The following is a 20,809-nucleotide window of genomic DNA, read 5'->3' on the forward strand; positions in this document are numbered from 1 at the left end:
CCGTTTCTATAAACATGGAAATATCTACACTGCCATTTGTATATACAGGGAAATATCTACACAGCCATCTCTATAAACATGGAAATATCTACACCGCTATCTCCATAAACATGGAAATATCTACACCGCTATCTGTATAAACATGGAAATATCTACATCGCTATCTTTTTAAACATGAAAATATCTCCACCGTTATCTGTGTAAACATGGAAATATCTAAAATGCTATCTATGGAAAAATGGAAATAACTACACAGCTCTCTGTGTAAACTTGGAAATATCTACACCGCTATCTGTGTAAAGATGGAAATATCTACACCGCATTCTGGGTAAAGATGGAAATATCAACACCGCTATCTCTGCAAACATCGAAATATCTACACCGTTTTCTGCATAAACATCGAAAGAACTACACCGCAGTCTGTATAAAGATGGAAATCATTACACAGTCATCTGAATAAACATTGAAACATCTACACCACCATCTCTATAAACATAGAAATTTCTATACTGCAATCTGTACACACAAGGAAATATGTACACAGCTATCTGTATAAACATGGAAATATCTACACCGCTACCTGTATAAACATGGAAATATCTACACCGCCATCTGAATAAACACGGAAATACCTACACCGCTATCTCTATAAACATGGAAATATCTACACCGCCATCTCTGTAAACATGAAAATATCTAAACTGTCATTTCCATAAACATGGAACTATCTACATCGCCATCTCTACAAATATGGAAATATCTACACCGCTATCTGAATAAACATGGAAATATCTACAATGGCAACTGTATAAAGATGGAAATTTCTACACCGCGAGCTGTATAAACATGGAAATATCTAGACCGCTATCTGTATAAACATGCACATACCAACACCGCTATCTGTAAACATGGAAATATCTACACCACTATATGTATAAACATGGAAATATCTACACCGCTATCTCTGTAAACATGGAAATACTTACACCGCCATCTGCATAAACATGGAAATATCTACACTGCCATCTGTATAAATATGGACATATCTACACCGCCATCTGTATAAATAGGGAAATATCTACATCGCTATCTTTCTACACATGGAAATATCTACACCGCTATCTGTATAAACATGGAAATATCTACACCACGATCTGTATAAACAAGGAAATATCTCCACCACTGTCTGTATAAACATGGAAATGCGAACACCGTTATCTGTATAAACATGGAATTATCTATACCGCTGTCTGTATAAACATGGAAATAACTACTCCGCTGTCTCTATAAACATGGAAATATCTACAAAACTATTAGTTTAAACATGGAAATATCTACACAGCTATCTGTGTAAACTTGGAAATATCTACACCGATATCTGTGTAAAGATGGAAATATCTACACCGCAATCTGTGCAAAGATGGAAATATCTACACCGCTATCTCTGTAAACATGGAAATATCTACACCGCTATCTCTATAAACATGGAAATGTCTGCACCGCTATCTGTATAAACATGTAAATATCTACACCGGCATCCCTATAAACATGAAAATATCGACACCGACATCTGTATAAAAATGGAAATACCTACACCGTCATCTGTATAAACATGGAAATATCTATATCACCATCTGTATAAACATGGAAATATCTACACTACCATCTGTATAAACATGGAAATCTCTACACAGACATCAGTATAAACATTTAAATATCTCCATCGCTATCTGTATATACACGGAAATACTTACACCGCTATCTGTATAAACATGGAATTATCTACACTGCTATCCCAATAAACATGGAAATACCAACACCGATATCCATATAAACATGGAAATATCTACACCGCTATCTGTATAAACCTGGAAATAACTACACTGCTATCACTATAAACATGGAAATACCTACACAGCTATCTCTATAAACATCGAAATATCTACACCGCCATCTCTATAAACTTGGAAATATCTACACCGCCATCTGCATAAACATGGAAATATCTACACCGCCATCTGTATAAACATGGAAATATCTACATGGCTATCTGTATAAACTTGGAAATATCTGCAACACTATCTGTGTAAACGTGGAAATATCGACATCGCTATCTGTGTAAACATGGAAATATCTACTCTGCTATCTGTATAAAGATGGAAATATCTTCACCGCTATCTGTATAAACATCGAAATGTCAACATTGCTATCTGTATAAACATGGAAATATCAACATCGTTATCTGTAAAAACATGGAAATATCTACACCGCCATTTCCATAAATATGGAAATATCTACACCGCTATCTCTATAAACCTGGAAATATCTACACTGCTATGTGTATAAACGTGGAAATATCTACACCGCTAACTCTGTAAACATGGAAATATCTACACTGCTATCTGTATAAACATGGAAATATCTACACCGCTATATGTATAAACATGGATATATCTACGACGCTATCTGTTTAAACATGGAAATATCTACACCGCCATCTATATAAACATGGAAATATCTACACCGAGATCTTTATAAACATGGAAATATCTAAACCGCTATCTGTGTAAATATGGAAATATCTACACCGCTATCTCCATAAACATGGAAATATCTACACTGCTATCTGTATAAACATTGAAATTCTTCACCGTTATCTCTATAAACATGGAAATATCTACTCTGCCATCTGTATAAACATACAAATATCTACAAAGTCAAGTGTATAAATATGGAAATATGTACACCACCATCTCTATAAATATTGAAATATCTACACTGCCATGTGTATACACATGGCAATATCTGCACATCCATCTGTATAAACATGGAAATATCTCCACTGCTATCTCTATAAACATGGAAATATCTACACCTCCATCTGCATAATCATGGGAATATCTACACTGCTTTGTATACACTTGGAAGTATCTACACAGCCATCTGTATAAACATGGAAATATCTACACCGCTACCTCTATAAACATGGAAATACCTACAAAGCAATCTGTATAAACATGGAAATATCTACATTGCTCTCTGTATAAACATGGAAATATCACCACCGCTATCTGTTTATATATGGAAATATCTACACCGCTATCTGTATAATAATGGAAATATCTACACAGTCAACTGTATATACATGGAAATATCTACACCACCATCTCTATAAACATGGAAATATCTACACTGCCATCAGTAAACATGGAAATATCTACACATTCATCTGTATATACATGGAAATATCTACACCACCATCACTATAAACATGGAATTATCTACACTGCCGTATGTATACACATGGAAATGTCTACAGAGCCATCAGTATAATCATGGAAACATCTGCACCGTTATCTCTATACACATGGAAATACCCACACTGCAATCTCTATAAACATGGAAATATCTACACCACAATCTCTATAAACATGGAAACATCTACACCGCCATCTCTATAAACATGAAAATATCTACACCGCCATCTCCATAAACATGGAACTATCTACACCGCCATCTGTGAAAACATGGAAATATCTACATTGCCGTCTGTATAAAGATGTAAATATCTGCACCCTGAGCTGTATAAACATGGAAATATCTACACTGCTATCTGTATAAACAGGGAAATACCAACACCACTATCTGTATAAACGTGGAAATATCAACACCACGATCTGTATAAACGTGGAAATATCTACAAGTCTCTCGGTATAAACATGGAAATAAATACACCACTGTCTGTATAAACAAGGAAATATCTATATCGCACTCTGAATAAACATGGAAATATCTACACTGCTATCTATATAATTATGGAAATATATACACTGCTGTCTCTATAAACATGGATATAGATATACAGATGCTGCCATCTGTATAAACATGGAAATATCTACACAGCCAGCTGCATAAACATGGAAATAACTACACCGATATCTCTATACAGATGGAAATAATTACACAGCTATCTCTATAAACATGGAAATATCTACACCGCCATCTCTATAAACCTGGAAATATCTACACTGACATATTTATAAACATGGAAATATCTACACCGACATCTCCATAAACATGGAACTATCTACACCACCATCTGTTTAAAATGGAAATATCTAAACCGCTATCTGTATAAACATGGACATATCTACACTGCTATCTGTATAAAGATGGAAATATCTACACCGCGAGCAGTATAAACATGGAAATATCTACACCGCTATCTGTATAAACATGGAAATACCAATACTGCTATCTGTATCAACATGGAAATATCTATACCGCTATCTGTATAAACATGGAAATATCTACACCACTATCTCTATAATCATGGAAATACCTGCACTGCCTTCTCTATAAACAAGGAATTATCTACACCAATATCTCTATAAACAAAGAAATACCTACACCGCCATCTCTATAAACATGGAAATACCTACAACACTATCTCTACAAACATATAAATATCTACACCGCCATTTCTATAAACATGGAAATATCTACACCGCCATATGCATAAACATGGAAATATCTACACCGCCATCTGTATAAACATCGAAATAAGTATGCCACCGTCTGTATAAACATAGAAATATCTACTCTGCCATCTGTGGAAAGATGGAAATGTCTACACCGCGATCTCTATAAACTTGGAAATATCTACACCGCTACTTGTATAAACATGGAAATATCTACACTGCTATCTGTATAATCATGGAAACATCTACACCACGATCTGTATAAAAATGGAAATATCTACACTGCTATCTGTATAAACATGGAAATACCTACACCGCTAACTGTATAAACATGCAAATATCTACACCGAGATATGTATAAATATGGAAATATCTACACCGCTATCTCTATAAACATGGAAATGTCTACACCACTATCTGTATAAACATGGAAATATCTACAAGGCTAACTCTATAAATATGGAAATACCTAAACCGCCTTCTGTATAAACATGGAAATAACAACAGAGTCATCTGTATAAACATGGAAATCTCTACAGCGCCATCTGTGAAAACGTGGAAATAACTACACCGCCATCAGTATAAACATGGTAATATCTCCACAGCTATCTGTATAAACATGGAATTATCTCCACTGGTATCTGTATAAACATGGAAATATCTACACCACGATCTGTATAAACATGGAAATCTCTCCACCGGTTTCTGTATAAACATGGAAACATCTACACCGCTACCTGTATAAACATGGAAATATCTACACCGATATCTGTATAAACATGCAATTATCTACAATGCTATCTGTGTAAACATGGAAATATCTACTCCGGAATCTTTCTAAAGTAGGAAATATCTACACCGCAATCTGTGCAGAGATTTAAATATCTACACCGCTATCTCTGTAAACGTGGTAATATCCACACCACTCTCTGTATAAACATGGAAATACCTACACTGCTATCTGAATAAACATGGAAATATCTACACCGCCATCTGTAAAAACGTGGAAATATCTACACCACCATCTGAATAAACATGGAAATATCTACACCGCTAACACTATAAACATGGAAATATCTACACCGGTATTTCTATAAGCATGGAAATACCTACACCGCTATCTGTATAAACAAGGAAATGACTCCACCGCTATCTGTATAAACATTGAAACATCTACACAGCTATATCTATAAACATGGAATTATCTACACCGCTATCTTTTTAAACATGGAAATGTCTACAACGCTATCTTTGTAAACATGGAAATATCTACACCGCTATCTGTGTAAAGATAGAAATATCTGCTCCACAATCTGTGGAAAGATGGAAATATATACAACGCTATCTCTATAAACATGGAAATCTCTTCACCGCTATCTGTATAAACATGGAAATATCTACACCGCTATCTCTATAATCATGGAAATATCTACACCGCCATCTGTAGAAACATGGAAATATCTACACAGTCATCTGTATATACATGGAAATATGTACAACACCATCTCTACAGACATGGAAATATCTACACGACAATGTGTATACACGTGGAAATAACTACACAGCCATCAGTATAAACTTGAAAACATCTGCACCGCTATCTGTATACACATGGAAATACCTACACCCCTATCTCTATAAACATGGAAATAACTACACCGCTATCTGTATAAAAATGGAAATATCTACACCACTATGTGCATAAAGATGGAAATTACTACACTGCCATCTATATAAAGATGGAAATATCTACACTGCGAGCTGTATAAACATGGAAATATCTACACAGCTATGAGTAAACATGGAAATACCAACACCAATATCTGTCTAAACATGGAAATATCTACAGCGCTGACTGTAAACATGGAAATATCTACCACACTATCTCTATAAACATGGAAATACCTACACCGACATCTCTATAAACATGTAATTATCTATACCACTATCTCTATAAACATAGAAATATCTACAATGCAATCTCAGTAAACATGGAAATATCCACACCGCCATCTGCATAAACATGGAAATATCTACACCGCGATCTGTGTAAAAATGGAAATATCTACACCGTCATCTGTATAAACGTAGAAATATCTACACTGCCATCTGTAGAAAGATGGAAATATCTACACCGTGATCTGTATAAACATGGAGATATCTACACTTCTTCCTGTATAAACATGGAGATATCTACACTGCTATCTGAGTAAATATGGAAATATCCACACCGCTATCTCTATAAACATGGAAATGTCTACACAGCTATCTGTATAAACATGGAAATATCTACATGGCTATCTGTATGAACTTGGAAATATCTACACTGCCTTCTGTATATACATGGAAATACCTACACAGTCATCTGTATAAACGGGGAAATATCTACACCACTATCTGTATAAGCATGGAAATATCTACACTGCCATCTGTATAAACATGGAAATATCCTCACAGCCATCTCTATAAACATGGAAATATCTACAACGCTATCCCTATAAACATGGAAATATCGACACCGATTTCTGTAAAAACATGGAAATATCTACACCTACATCTGTATAAACATGGAAATATCTACACTGCCATCTGAATACACATGGAAAAGACTACACAGTCATCTGTATAAACATGTTAATATCTACACCGCTATCTCTATAAACATGGAAATCCTATTCCGCTATCTGCATAAACATGGAAATATCTACACCGATAACTGCATAAATATGGAAATACCTACACTGACATCTCTATAAAGATGGGAATACCTACACCGCGAGCTGTATAAACATGGAAATATCTACAAAGCTATCTGTATAAATATGGAAATTTCTATACCGCTATCTCTATAAACATGGAAATACCTACACCGCCATCTTTATGAACATGGAAATATCTACACCGCTATCTCTATAAACATGAAAATGTCTTCACCGCTATCTGTAAAAACATGGAATTATCTACATGGCCATCTCTATAAACATGGAAATATCTACATTGCCATCTGTATAAACATGGAATTATCTACAAAGACATCTGTACAAACATGGAAATATCTACACCGCTATCTGTATAAACGTAGAAATAACCACACCGCTATCTGTATAAACATGGAAATATCTACACTGCCATCTGAATAAACATGGAAATATTTACACCGCTATCAGTGTAAATATGGAAATATATACACCACTATCTCTGTAAACATGGAAACATCTACACAGTCATCTGTATAAACATGGAAATATCTGCACCAGTATCTTTACAAACCTGGAAATATCTAGACAGCCATCTGTATAAACGTGGAAATATCTAAACATCCATCTGTATAAAGTTGGAAACACCTACAACGCTTTCTCTATACACATGGAAATAATTACACACCTATCTCTATAAACATCTAAATATCTATACCGCCATCTATATAAGCCTGGAAATATCTGCACCGCCATCTTTATAAACATGGAAATATCTACACTGCTATTTGTGTAAAGATGGAAATATCTGAACCGCAATCTGTGCAAACATGGAAATATTTACACCGCTATCTCTATAAACATGGAAATATCTGCACCGTTATCTGTACAAACATGGAAATATCTACACAGTCATCTGTATATACATGGAAATATCTACACCACCATCTCTATAAACATGGAAATATCTACACTGCCATGTGTATACTCATGGAATTATCTACACAGCCATCAGTATAAACTTGGAGACATCTGCCCGCTATCAGAATACACATGCAAATACCTACACCGCTATCTGTATAAGCATGGAAATATCTACAACGCTATCTGAATAAACATGGAAATAACTACTCCACTATCTTTATAAACATGGAAATACTTACACCACCATCTCTATAAACATGGAATTATCTACATCGCTATCTCTATAAACATAGAAATGCCTACACTGCCATCTCTATAAACATGGAAATATCTACACCGCCGTCTGTGTAAACGTGGAAATATCTACACCGCGATCTGTATAAACATGGAAATATCTACACCTCTACCTGTATAAACATGCAAATATCTACACCACTATCTGTATAAACATGGAAATATCTACACCGCTATCTGTATAAAGTTAGAAATATCTACACCGCCATCTGTATAAACAGGGAAATATCTCCATGGCCATCTGTATAAACATGGAATGATGTCCACCGCTATCTGTATAAACATGGAAATATCTACAAAACTATCTGTGTAAACATGGAAATATCTACACAGCTATCTGTGTAAACATGGAAATATGAACACCGCTATCTGTGTAAAGATGGAAATATCTACACCACAATCTGTGCAAATATGGAATTATCTACACCGCCATCTCTGTAAACATGGAGATATCTACAACGCTATCTGTATAAACATGGAAATATCTACACCAATATCTGTATAAACATAGAAATATCTACACCGCGAGCTGAATAAACATGGAAATGTCTACACCGCTATGTGTATAAACATGGAAATATCAACACCGCTATTTGTATAAACATGGAAATATCTACACCGCTGTCTGTATAAACATGGAAATATCTACACCATCTGTATATACATGGAAATATCTACACCGCCATTTGAATAAACATGGAAATAACTACACCGCTAACTGTATAAATATGGAAATATCTACACCGCTATCTCCATAAACATGGAAATATTTACACCACGATCTGTATAAACATGGAAATATCTCCACCGCTATCTGTATAAACATGGAAACATCTACACCGCTATCTGTATAAACATGGAAATATCTACACCGCTGTCTGTATAAACATGGAAATATCTACAACACTATCTGTGTAAACATGGAAATATCTACGCCGCTATCTGTATAAACATGGAAACATATTCACCACGGTCTGTATAAAAATGGAAATATCTACACCGCTATCTGTAGAAACATGAAAATATCTGCACAGCCATCTGTGTAAACATAGAAATATCTACACTGTCCTCTGTATAAACATGGAAATGCCTACACAGTTATCTGTATAAACATGGAAATATCCACACCACCATCTGTATAAACATGGAAATATCTACACAGCCATCTGTAAAAACATGGAAATATCTACACCGCAATCTGTATAAACATGGAAATACCTACACAATCATCTGTATAAACATGGTGACATCTACACAGCTATCTGTATAGTCATGGAAATATCTACACTGCTATCAGTATAAACATGGAAATATCAACAACGCTATCTGTGTAAACATGGAAATGTCAACACAGCTATCTGTGTAAACATGGAAATATCTACACCACTATTTTTGTAAAGATGGAAATATCTGCACCGAAATCTGTGCAAACCTGGAAATATTAACACCGCTATCTCTGTAAACATGGAAATATCTGCACCGGTATCTGTATAAACATGGAAATATCTACACCGCTATCTCTATAAACATGGATATATCTACACCGCCATCTGTATAAACATGGAAATATCTACACAGTCATCTGTATATACATGGAAATATCTACACCATCATCTCTATAAACATGGAAATATCTACAATGCCATGTGTATACACATGGAAATATCTACACAGCCATCAGTATAAACTTGGAAACATCTGCACCACTATCTGAATACACATGGAAATACCTACACCGCTATCTGTATAAACATGGAATGATCTAAACTGCTATCTGTATAAACATGGAAATATCTACGCTGCTATCTGCATAAACATGGAAATACCTACACTGCCATCTGTATAAACATGGAAATACCTGCTCCGCGAGCTGAATAAAGATGGAAATGTCTACGCCGCTATGTGTATAAACATGGAAATATCAACACCAATATCTGTATAAGCATGGAAATATGTACACCCCTATCTGAATAAACATGGAAATACCTACACCACCATCTCTATAAACATGGAATTATCTACACCGCTAGCTCTATAAACATAGAAATATCTACACCGCCATCTCTATAAACATGGAAATAACTACACCGCCATCTGCATAAAGATGGAAATACCTACTCCGCGATATGTATAAAGATGGAAAAATCTACACCGCTATCTGTATAAACATGGAAATCTCTACTCCGCTGTCTGTATAAACATGGAAATATCTACAACACTATTTCTGTAAAAATGGAAATATCTACACAGCTATCTGTGTAAACATAGAAATATCTACACCGCTATCTGTATAAACATGGAAACATATACACCACGATCTGTATAAAATGAAAATATCTACACCGCTATCTGAATAAACATGGAAATATCTACACCGCTATCTGTATAAACATGCAAATATCCACATCGCGATCTGTATAAATATGGAAATATCTACACCGCTATCTCTATAAACATGGAAATGTCTACACCGCTATGTGTATAAACATGGAAATATCTACACGGCTAAGTATATAAATATGGAAATATCTAAACCGATTTCTCTATAAACATGGAAATAACTACACAGTCATCTGTTTAAACATGGGAATATCTACACCGCCATCTGTGAAAACATGGAAATATTTACACCGCCATCTGTATAAACTTGGAAAATTCTACGCCGCCATCTGTATAAACTTGGAAATATCTGCACCGCGATCTCTATAAAAATGGAAATATCTACACCGCTATCTGTATAAACATGAAAATATCTACAACCCTATCAGTGTAAACATGAAAATATCTAGACAGCTATCTGTGTAAACATGGAAATATCTACACCGCTATCTGTGTAAAGATGGAAATACATACACCGCAATCTGTGCAAAAATGGAAATATCTACACCGCTATCTCTATAAAGATGGAAATATCTGCACTGCTATCAGTATAAACATGGGAATATATGCACCGCTATCTCTATAAACATGGAAGTATCTACACCGCTATATCTATAAATATGGAAATAGCCACATTGCTATCTGTATAAACATGGAAATATCTACACCGCCATCTTTGAAATCATGGAAATATCTACAAAGTCATCTTTATAAACATGGAAATATCTACACCTCCATCTGTATAAACATGGAAATATCTACACTGCCATCTGTATACACATGGAAATATCTACACAGTCATCTGTATAAACAGGGAAATATCTGCACTGATATCTCTATAAACATGGAAATACCTACACCGCTATCTATATAAACATGGAAATATCTACACGGCTATCTGCTTAAACATGTAAATACCTACACTGCCATCTGTATAAAGATGGAAATATCTACACCGCGAGCTGCTTAAACATGGAAATATCTAAACCGCTATCCGTATAAACATGGACATACCAACAACACTATCCCTATAAACATGGAACTATCTACACCACTATCTGTATAAACATGGAAATATCTGCACCGCTATTTCTATAAACATGGAAGTTCCTACACCGCCATCTTTATACACATGGAAATATCTTCACAGCTATCTCTATAAACATAGAAATATCTACACCGCCATCTCCTCAAACATGGAAATATCTACACCGCCATCTGCATAAACATTGAAATATCTTCACCGGCTTATGTATAAACATGGAAATATCTGCACCGCCATCTGTATAAACATAGAAATGTCTACACTGCCATCTGTATAAACATGGAAATACCAACACAGTTATCTGTATAAACATGGAAAAATCTACACCATTATCTGTGTAAACATGGAAATATCTACACTACTATCTGTGTAAACATGGAAATATCTACACGGCTATCTTTGTAAAGATGGAAATATATACACCGCAATCTGTGCAAAGATGGAAATATCTAAACCGCTGTCTGTGTAAACATGGTAATATGTACAACGCTGACTGTAAAAACATGGAAATATCCACACTGCTATCGATATATACATGTAAATATCTACACCGCTATCTGTAAAAACATGGAAATATCTACACCGCAGTCTGTATAAACATGGAAATACCTACACAGTCATCTGTATAAACATGGTAACATCTACACAGCTATCTGTATAGTCATGGAAATAACTACACCGCTATCAGTATAAACATGGAAATATCTTCAACGCTATCTGTGTAAACATGGAAATGTCTACACAGCTATCTGTGTAAACATGGAAATATCTACACCACTATTTGTGTAAAGACAGAAATATCTGCACCACAATCTGTGCAAACACGGAAATATTTACATCGCTATCTCTATAAACCTGGAAATATCAGCACCGCTATCTCTGTAAACACGAAAATATCTACACCGCTATCTCTGTAAACATGGAAATATCTACACCGCCATCTGTATAAACATGGAAATATCTACACAGTCATCTGTATATACATGGAAATATCTACACCACCATCTCTATAAACATGGAAATATCTACACTGCCATGTGTATACACATGGAAATACCTACACAGCCATCAGTATAGACTTGGAAACATCTGCACCGCTATCTGAATAAACATGGAAATACCTACAGTGCTATCTCTATAAACATGGAAAGATCATCACAGCTATCTGTTTAAACATGGAAATATCTACACCGCTATCTGCATAAACATGGAAATACCTACAACACCATCTCTATAAGCTTGGAAATATCTACACCGCGAGCTGAATAAACTTGGAAATGTCTACACCGCTATGTGTATAAACATGGAAATATCAACACCGCTATCTGAATAAACATGCAAATATCTACACCGCTATCAGAATAAACATGGAAATATCTACACCACTATCTATATACACATGGAAATACCTACACCACCATCTCTATAAACATGGAATTATCTACACCGCTATCTCTATAAACATAGAAATATCTACACTGCCATCTCTATAAACATGGAAATATCTACACCGCCATCTGCATAAACATGGAAATATCTACACCACGATCGGTAAAAACATGGAAATATCTACACCTCTACATGTATAAACATGCAAATATGTACACCGCTATCTGTATAAACATGGAAATATCCACACTGCTATCTGTATAAACTTGGAAATATCTACACCGCCATCTATATAAAGATGGAAATATCTCCACGGCCATCTGTATAAACATGGAAAGATCTCCACCGCTATCTGCATAAACATGGAAATATCTGAAACGCTATCTGTTTAAACATGGAAATATCTACAACACTATCTGTGTAAACATGGAAATATCTACACAGCTATCTGTGTAAACATGGAAATATTTACACCGCTGTCTGTGTAAAGATGGAAATATCTACACGCAATCTCTGCAAATATGGAAATATCTACACCGCTATCTCTGTAAACATGGAGATATCTAAACCGCTATCTGTATAAACATGGAAATATCTACACCACTATCTGTATAAATGTGGAAATGTCTACACCACTATCCGTATAAACATAGAAATATCTACACCACCATCTGTATAAACCTGGAAAGAGCTACAACACCATCTGTATAAACCTGGAAATATCTACCCTGCTATCTGTATAAATATGTAAATATCTACAACGCTATCTCCATAAACATGGAAATATCTACACCACGATCTGTATAAACATGGAAATATCTCCACTGCAATCTGTATAAACATGGAAACATCTACACCGCAATCTCTATAAACATGGAAATATCTACACGGCAATCCGTATAAACTTGGAAATATCTACACCGCCATCTCTATAAACGTGAAAATGTCTACACAGCCATCTCCATAAACACGGAACAATCTACACTGCCATCTGTGGAAACATGGAAATTTCTACACCGCTATCTGTATAAACATGGAAATAGCAACACCACTATCTGTATAAAAATGGAAATATCTAAAGCTCTATCTGTATAAACATGGAAATATCTACACCACTATTTCTATAAACATGGAAATACCTACACCGCCATCTCTATAAACATGGAATTATCTACAACGCTATCTCTACAAACCTTGAAATAACTACACCGCCATCTCTATGAACATTTAAATATCTACACCGCCATCAGCATAAACATGGAAATAACTTCACCGCCTTCTGTATAAACATGGAATTATCAACACTGCCATCTCTATAAACATAGAAATATCTACACTGCCATCTGTAGAAAGATGGAAATATCTACACCGACATCTGCATAAACATGGAAATACCTACACCTCTATCTGTATTAACATGGAAATATCTACACAGCTATCTGTATAAATATAGAAATATCTACACCGCTATCTCTATGAACATGGAAATGTCTACACGGCTATCTTTATAAACATGGAAATATCTAAACTGCCATCTGTATAAACATGGAAATAACTACACAGTCATCTGTATAAACATGGAAATATCTACACCACTATATGTCTAAACATGGAAATATTTACACGGCCGTCTGTATAAACATGGAAATATCTACAAAGCCATCTCTATAAACATGGAAATATCTACACCGCTATTTGTATAAGCATGGAAATATCGACATCACAATCTGTATAAACATGGAAATATCTACACCGCTATCTGTATAAACATGGAAATATCTACACCGCTATCAGTATAAACATGGCTGTATCTACACCGAAATCTGTATAAACATGGAAATATCTACACCGTCATGTGAATAAACATGGAAATCTCTACACCGCTATCTGTATAAATATGGAATTATCTACACCGCTATCTCTATAAATATGGAAATATATACACCACTATCAGTATAAATATGGAAATATCTCCACTGGTATCTGTGTAAACATGGAAACATCTAAGCCATTATCTGTATAAACATGGAAATATGTACACCGCCATCTGTATAAACATGGAAATATCTACAATGCTATCTGTGTAAACATGGAAATATCTACACCACCATCTGTGTAATCATGGAAATATCTACACCGCTATCTGTATAAACATGGAAATAACTCCATCGCTACCTGTATAAACATGGAAACATGTACACCGCTATCTGTATAAATATGGAAATATATACACTGCTATCTCTATAAACATGGAAATGTCTACACCGCTATGTGTATAAACATGGAAATATCTACACGGCTAAGTCTATAAATATGGAAATATCTAAAACGCTTTCTCTATAAACATGGAAATAACTACACAGTCATCTGTTTAAACATGGAAATATCTACACCGCCATCTGTGAAAACATGGAAATATCTACACCGCCATCTGTATAAACTTGGAAATATCTACCCCACCATCTGTATAAACATGGAAATATCTGCACCGTGATCTCTATAAAAATGGAAATATCTACACCGCTATCTGTATAAAGATGAAAATATCTACAACCCTATCAGTGTAAACATGAAAATATCTAGACAGCTATCTGTGTAAACATGGAAATATCTACACCGCTATCTGTGTAAAGATGGAAATACATAAACCGCAATCTGTGCAAAAATGGAAATATCTACACCGCTATCTCTATAAAGATGGAAATATCTGCACTGCTATCAGTATAAACATGGGAATATATGCACCGCTATCTCTATAAACATGGAAGTATCTACACCGCTATCTCTATAAATATGGAAATAGCCACATTGCTATCTGTATAAACATGGAAATATCTACTCCGCCATCTTTGAAAACATGGAAATATCTACAAAGTCATCTGTATAAACATGGAAATATCTACACCTCCATCTGTATAAACATGGAAATATCTACACTGCCATCTGTATACACATGGAAATATCTACACAGTCATCTGTATAAACAGGGAAATATCTACACTGCTATCTCTATAAACATGGAAATAACTACACCGCTATCTATATAAACATGGAAATATCTACACAGCTGTCTGCTTAAACATGTAAATACCTACACTGCCGTCTGTATAAAGATGGAAATATCTACACCGCGAGCTGCATAAACATGGAAATATCTACACCGCTATCCGTATAAACATGGACATACCAACAACACTATCCCTATAAACATGGAACTATCTACACCACTATCTGTATAAACATGGAAATATCTGCACCGCTATTTCTATAAACATGGAAATTCCTACACCGCCATCTTTATACACATGGAAATATCTTCACAGCTATCTCTATAAACATAGAAATGTCTGCACCGCCATCTCCACAAACATGGAAATATCTACACCGCCATCTGCATAAACATGGAAATATCTTCACCGGCTTATGTATAAACATGGAAATATCTGCACCGCCATCTGTATAAACATAGAAATGTCTACACTGCCATCTGTATAAACATGGAAATACCAACACAGTTATCTGTATAAACATGGAAAAATCTACACCATTATCTGTGTAAACATGGAAATATCTATAAAGCCATCTCTATAAACATGGAAATATCTACACCGCTATTTGTATAAACATGGAAATATCGACATCACGATCTGTATAAACATGGAAATATCTACACCGCCATCTGTAAAAACATAAAAATACCTACACAGTCATCTGTATAAACATGGAAATATCTACACCACTATCTGTATAAACATGGAATATCTACACGGCCATCGGTATAAACATGGAAATACCTACACAGTCATCTCTATAAACATGGAAATATCTATACTGCTATCTATATAAACATGGAAATAACCACACGGCTATCTGTATAAACATGGAAATATCTACACCGCCATCTGTAAAAACATGAAAATACCTACACAGTCATCTGTATAAACATGGAAATATCTACAACTCCATCTGTATAAACCTGCAAATATCTACACTGCCATCTCTATACACATGGAAATATCTACACTGACATCGATATAAACATGGAAATATCTACACCGCTATCTCTATAAACATGGAAATACCTACACAGCTATCTGTATAAACATGGAAATATCTACACCGCTATCTGTGGAAACATGGAAATATCTACACCGCTATCTGTATAAACTTGGAAATATCTACACCTCCATCTGTATAAACATGGAAATACCTATACTGCCATCTGTATACACAAGGAAATATCTACACTGCCATGTGTATGAACATAGAAATATCTACACCGTTATCTCTATGAACATGGATATTCCTTCACCGCTATCTGTACAAACATGGAAGTAACTACATGGCTATCTGTATAAACATGGAAATAACTACAACGCCAGTTGTATAAAAATGGAAATGCATACACAGTCATCTGTATAAACATGGAAATATCTATACCGTTATCTTTGTAAACATGGAATTATCTACACAGCTACCTGTATAAACATGGAAATATCTACAACACTATCTGTGTAAACATGGGAATATCTTCACATTTATGTGTGTAAACATGGAAATATGTACACCGCTATCTGTGTAAAGATGGAAATATCTTCACCGCAATATGCGCAAATATGGAAATATCTACACCGCTATCTCTGTAAAGTTGGAAATATCTACACCGCTATCTGTATAAACATGGAAATATCTACACCGCTATCTTTATAAACATGGAAATATCTACACCGCTATCTGTATAAACATGGAAATATCAACAACAATATCTGTGTAAACATGGAAATATCTACACAGCTCTCTGTGTAAACATGGAAATATGAATACCACTTTCTGTGAAAGATGAAAACATGTACACCGCAATCTGTGCAAATATCAAAATATCTACACCGCTATCTCAGTAAACATGGAAATATCTACCCCGTTATGTGTATAAACATGGAAATATCTACACCGCTATCTGTATAAACATGGAAATATCTACACCACGATCTGCAAAAACATGGAAATGTCTACACCGCTATTTGTATATACATGGAAATATCTACACCGCTATCTGTATAAACTTGGAAATAACTACTCTGCTATCTCAATAAATATTGAAATACCTACAACGCTATCTCTATAAACATGGAAATGCCTACAACGCTATCTTTATAAACATGGAAATATCTACATGGCTATCAGTATAAACATGGAAATATCTACACCGCCATCTGTATAAACATGGAAATACCTACACAGTCATCTGTATAAACATGGAAACATCTACACCACTATCTGTATAAACATGGAAATATCTACACTGCCATCTGTACAAACATATAAATATCTACACCGCTATCTGACTAAACATGGAAATACCTACACAGCAATCTCTATAAACATGGAAATAGCTACACTGCTATCTGTATAAACATAGAAATAGCGAGACTGCTATCTGTATAAACATGGAAATATCTACACCGCCATCTGTAAAAACATGAAGATATCTACACAGTCATCTGTTTAAACTTGGAAATAGCTACACCTCCATGTGTATAAACATGGAAATATCTACACTGCCATCTGTATACACATGGAAATATCTACACAGCCATCTGTACAAACATGGAAATATGTACACCGTTATCTGTAAACATGGAAATATCTACACCGCTATCTATATAAACTTGGAAATATCAACACTGCCTTGTGTATAAACATGGAAATATGCCGAACGCTATCTGTATAAACATGGAAATATCTACACCGCTATCTGTATAAACATGGGAATATCCACATCGCTATCTGAATAAACATGGAAATATCTCCAGCGCTATCTCTATAAACATGGAAATAACTACACCGCTATCTTTGTAAACATGGAAATATCTACACCGCTACCTGTATAAACATGGAAATATCTACAACACTATCTGTGTAAAATGGGAATATCTCCACAGTTATCTGTGTAGACATGGAAATATGTGCAACGCTATCTCTGTAAAGATGAAAATATGTACACCGCAATCTGTGCAAATATCAAAATATCTACAACGCTATCTCTGTAAACATGGAAATATTTACCCCGTTATCTGTAAAAACATGGAAATATCGACACCGCTATCTGTATAATCATGGAAATATCTACACCACCATCTGTATAAACATGGAAATGTCTACACCGCTATCTGTGTAAACATGGAAATATCTACACCACTATCTGCATAAACATGGAAATATCTACACTGCGATCTCTATAAATATTGAAATACCTACAACGCTATCTCTATAAACATGTAAATGCCTACACCGCTATCTTTATAAACATGGAAATATCTACATGGTTAACTCCATAAACATGGAAGTATCTACACCACCACCTGTATAAACATGGAAATTCCTACACAGTCATCTGTATAAACATGGAAACATCTACACCACTATCTGTATAAACATGGAAATATCTACACTGCCATCTGTATAAACAAGGAAATAACTACACCGCTATCTGTACAAACATGGGAAAATCTACACAGCTCTCTCTATAAACATGGAAATATCAAAACTGTTGTCTGTATAAACATAGAAATTGCGAAACCGCGATCTGTATAAACATGGAAGTATCAACACCGCCATGTGTAAAAACATGAAAATATCTACACAGTCATCTGTATAAACCTGGAAATATCTACACTGCCATCTGTATACACATGGAAATATCTACGGAGCCATCTGTATAAACATGGAATTGTCTACACCGCTATCTCTATAAACATGGAATTACCTGCACCGCAATCTGTATAAACAAGGAACTACCTACACCGCTATCTCTAGAAACATGGAAATATCTACACTGTTATCTCTATAAATATGGAAGTATCTACACCACCATCTGTTTAAACATGCAAATATCTACACAGTAATCTGTATAAACAAAGAAATATCTACAACACCATCACTATAAACATGGAAATATCTACACTGCCTTCGGTATACACATGGAAATATCTACACAGCCATCTGTATAAACATGGAAATATCTACACCACTATCTGTATAAACATGGAAATATCTCCACTGTTATCTCTATAAACATGGATATATCTACACCGCCATCTTTATAAACATGCAAATATCTACACAGTCATCTGTGTAAACATGGAAATATCTACATCACCATCTCTATACACATGGAAATATCTACACTTCCATCTGCATACACCTGGAAATATCTACACAGCCATCTGTAAAAACATGGAAATATCTACACCGCTATCTCTATAAACATGGAAATACCAACACCGCTATCTCTATAAACATGGAAATATCTGCACCACAATCTCTATAAACATGGAAACATCTACACGGCCATGTCTATAAACATGAAAATATCTACACCGCCATCTCCAGAAACATGGAACTATCTACACCGCCATCTGTATAAACATGGAAATATTGACACCAATATCTGTATAAACATGGAAATATCTACACTGCCATGTGTATAAAGATGGAAATATCTACAACGAGAGCTGTATAAACATGGAAATATCTACACCGCTATCTGTATAAACATGGAAATACCAACACCGTTATCTTTATAAACATTGAAATATCTA

Source organism: Pan paniscus, chromosome 6 (assembly GCF_029289425.2).
Source record: "Pan paniscus chromosome 6, NHGRI_mPanPan1-v2.0_pri, whole genome shotgun sequence".
NCBI lineage: Eukaryota > Metazoa > Chordata > Mammalia > Primates > Hominidae > Pan > Pan paniscus.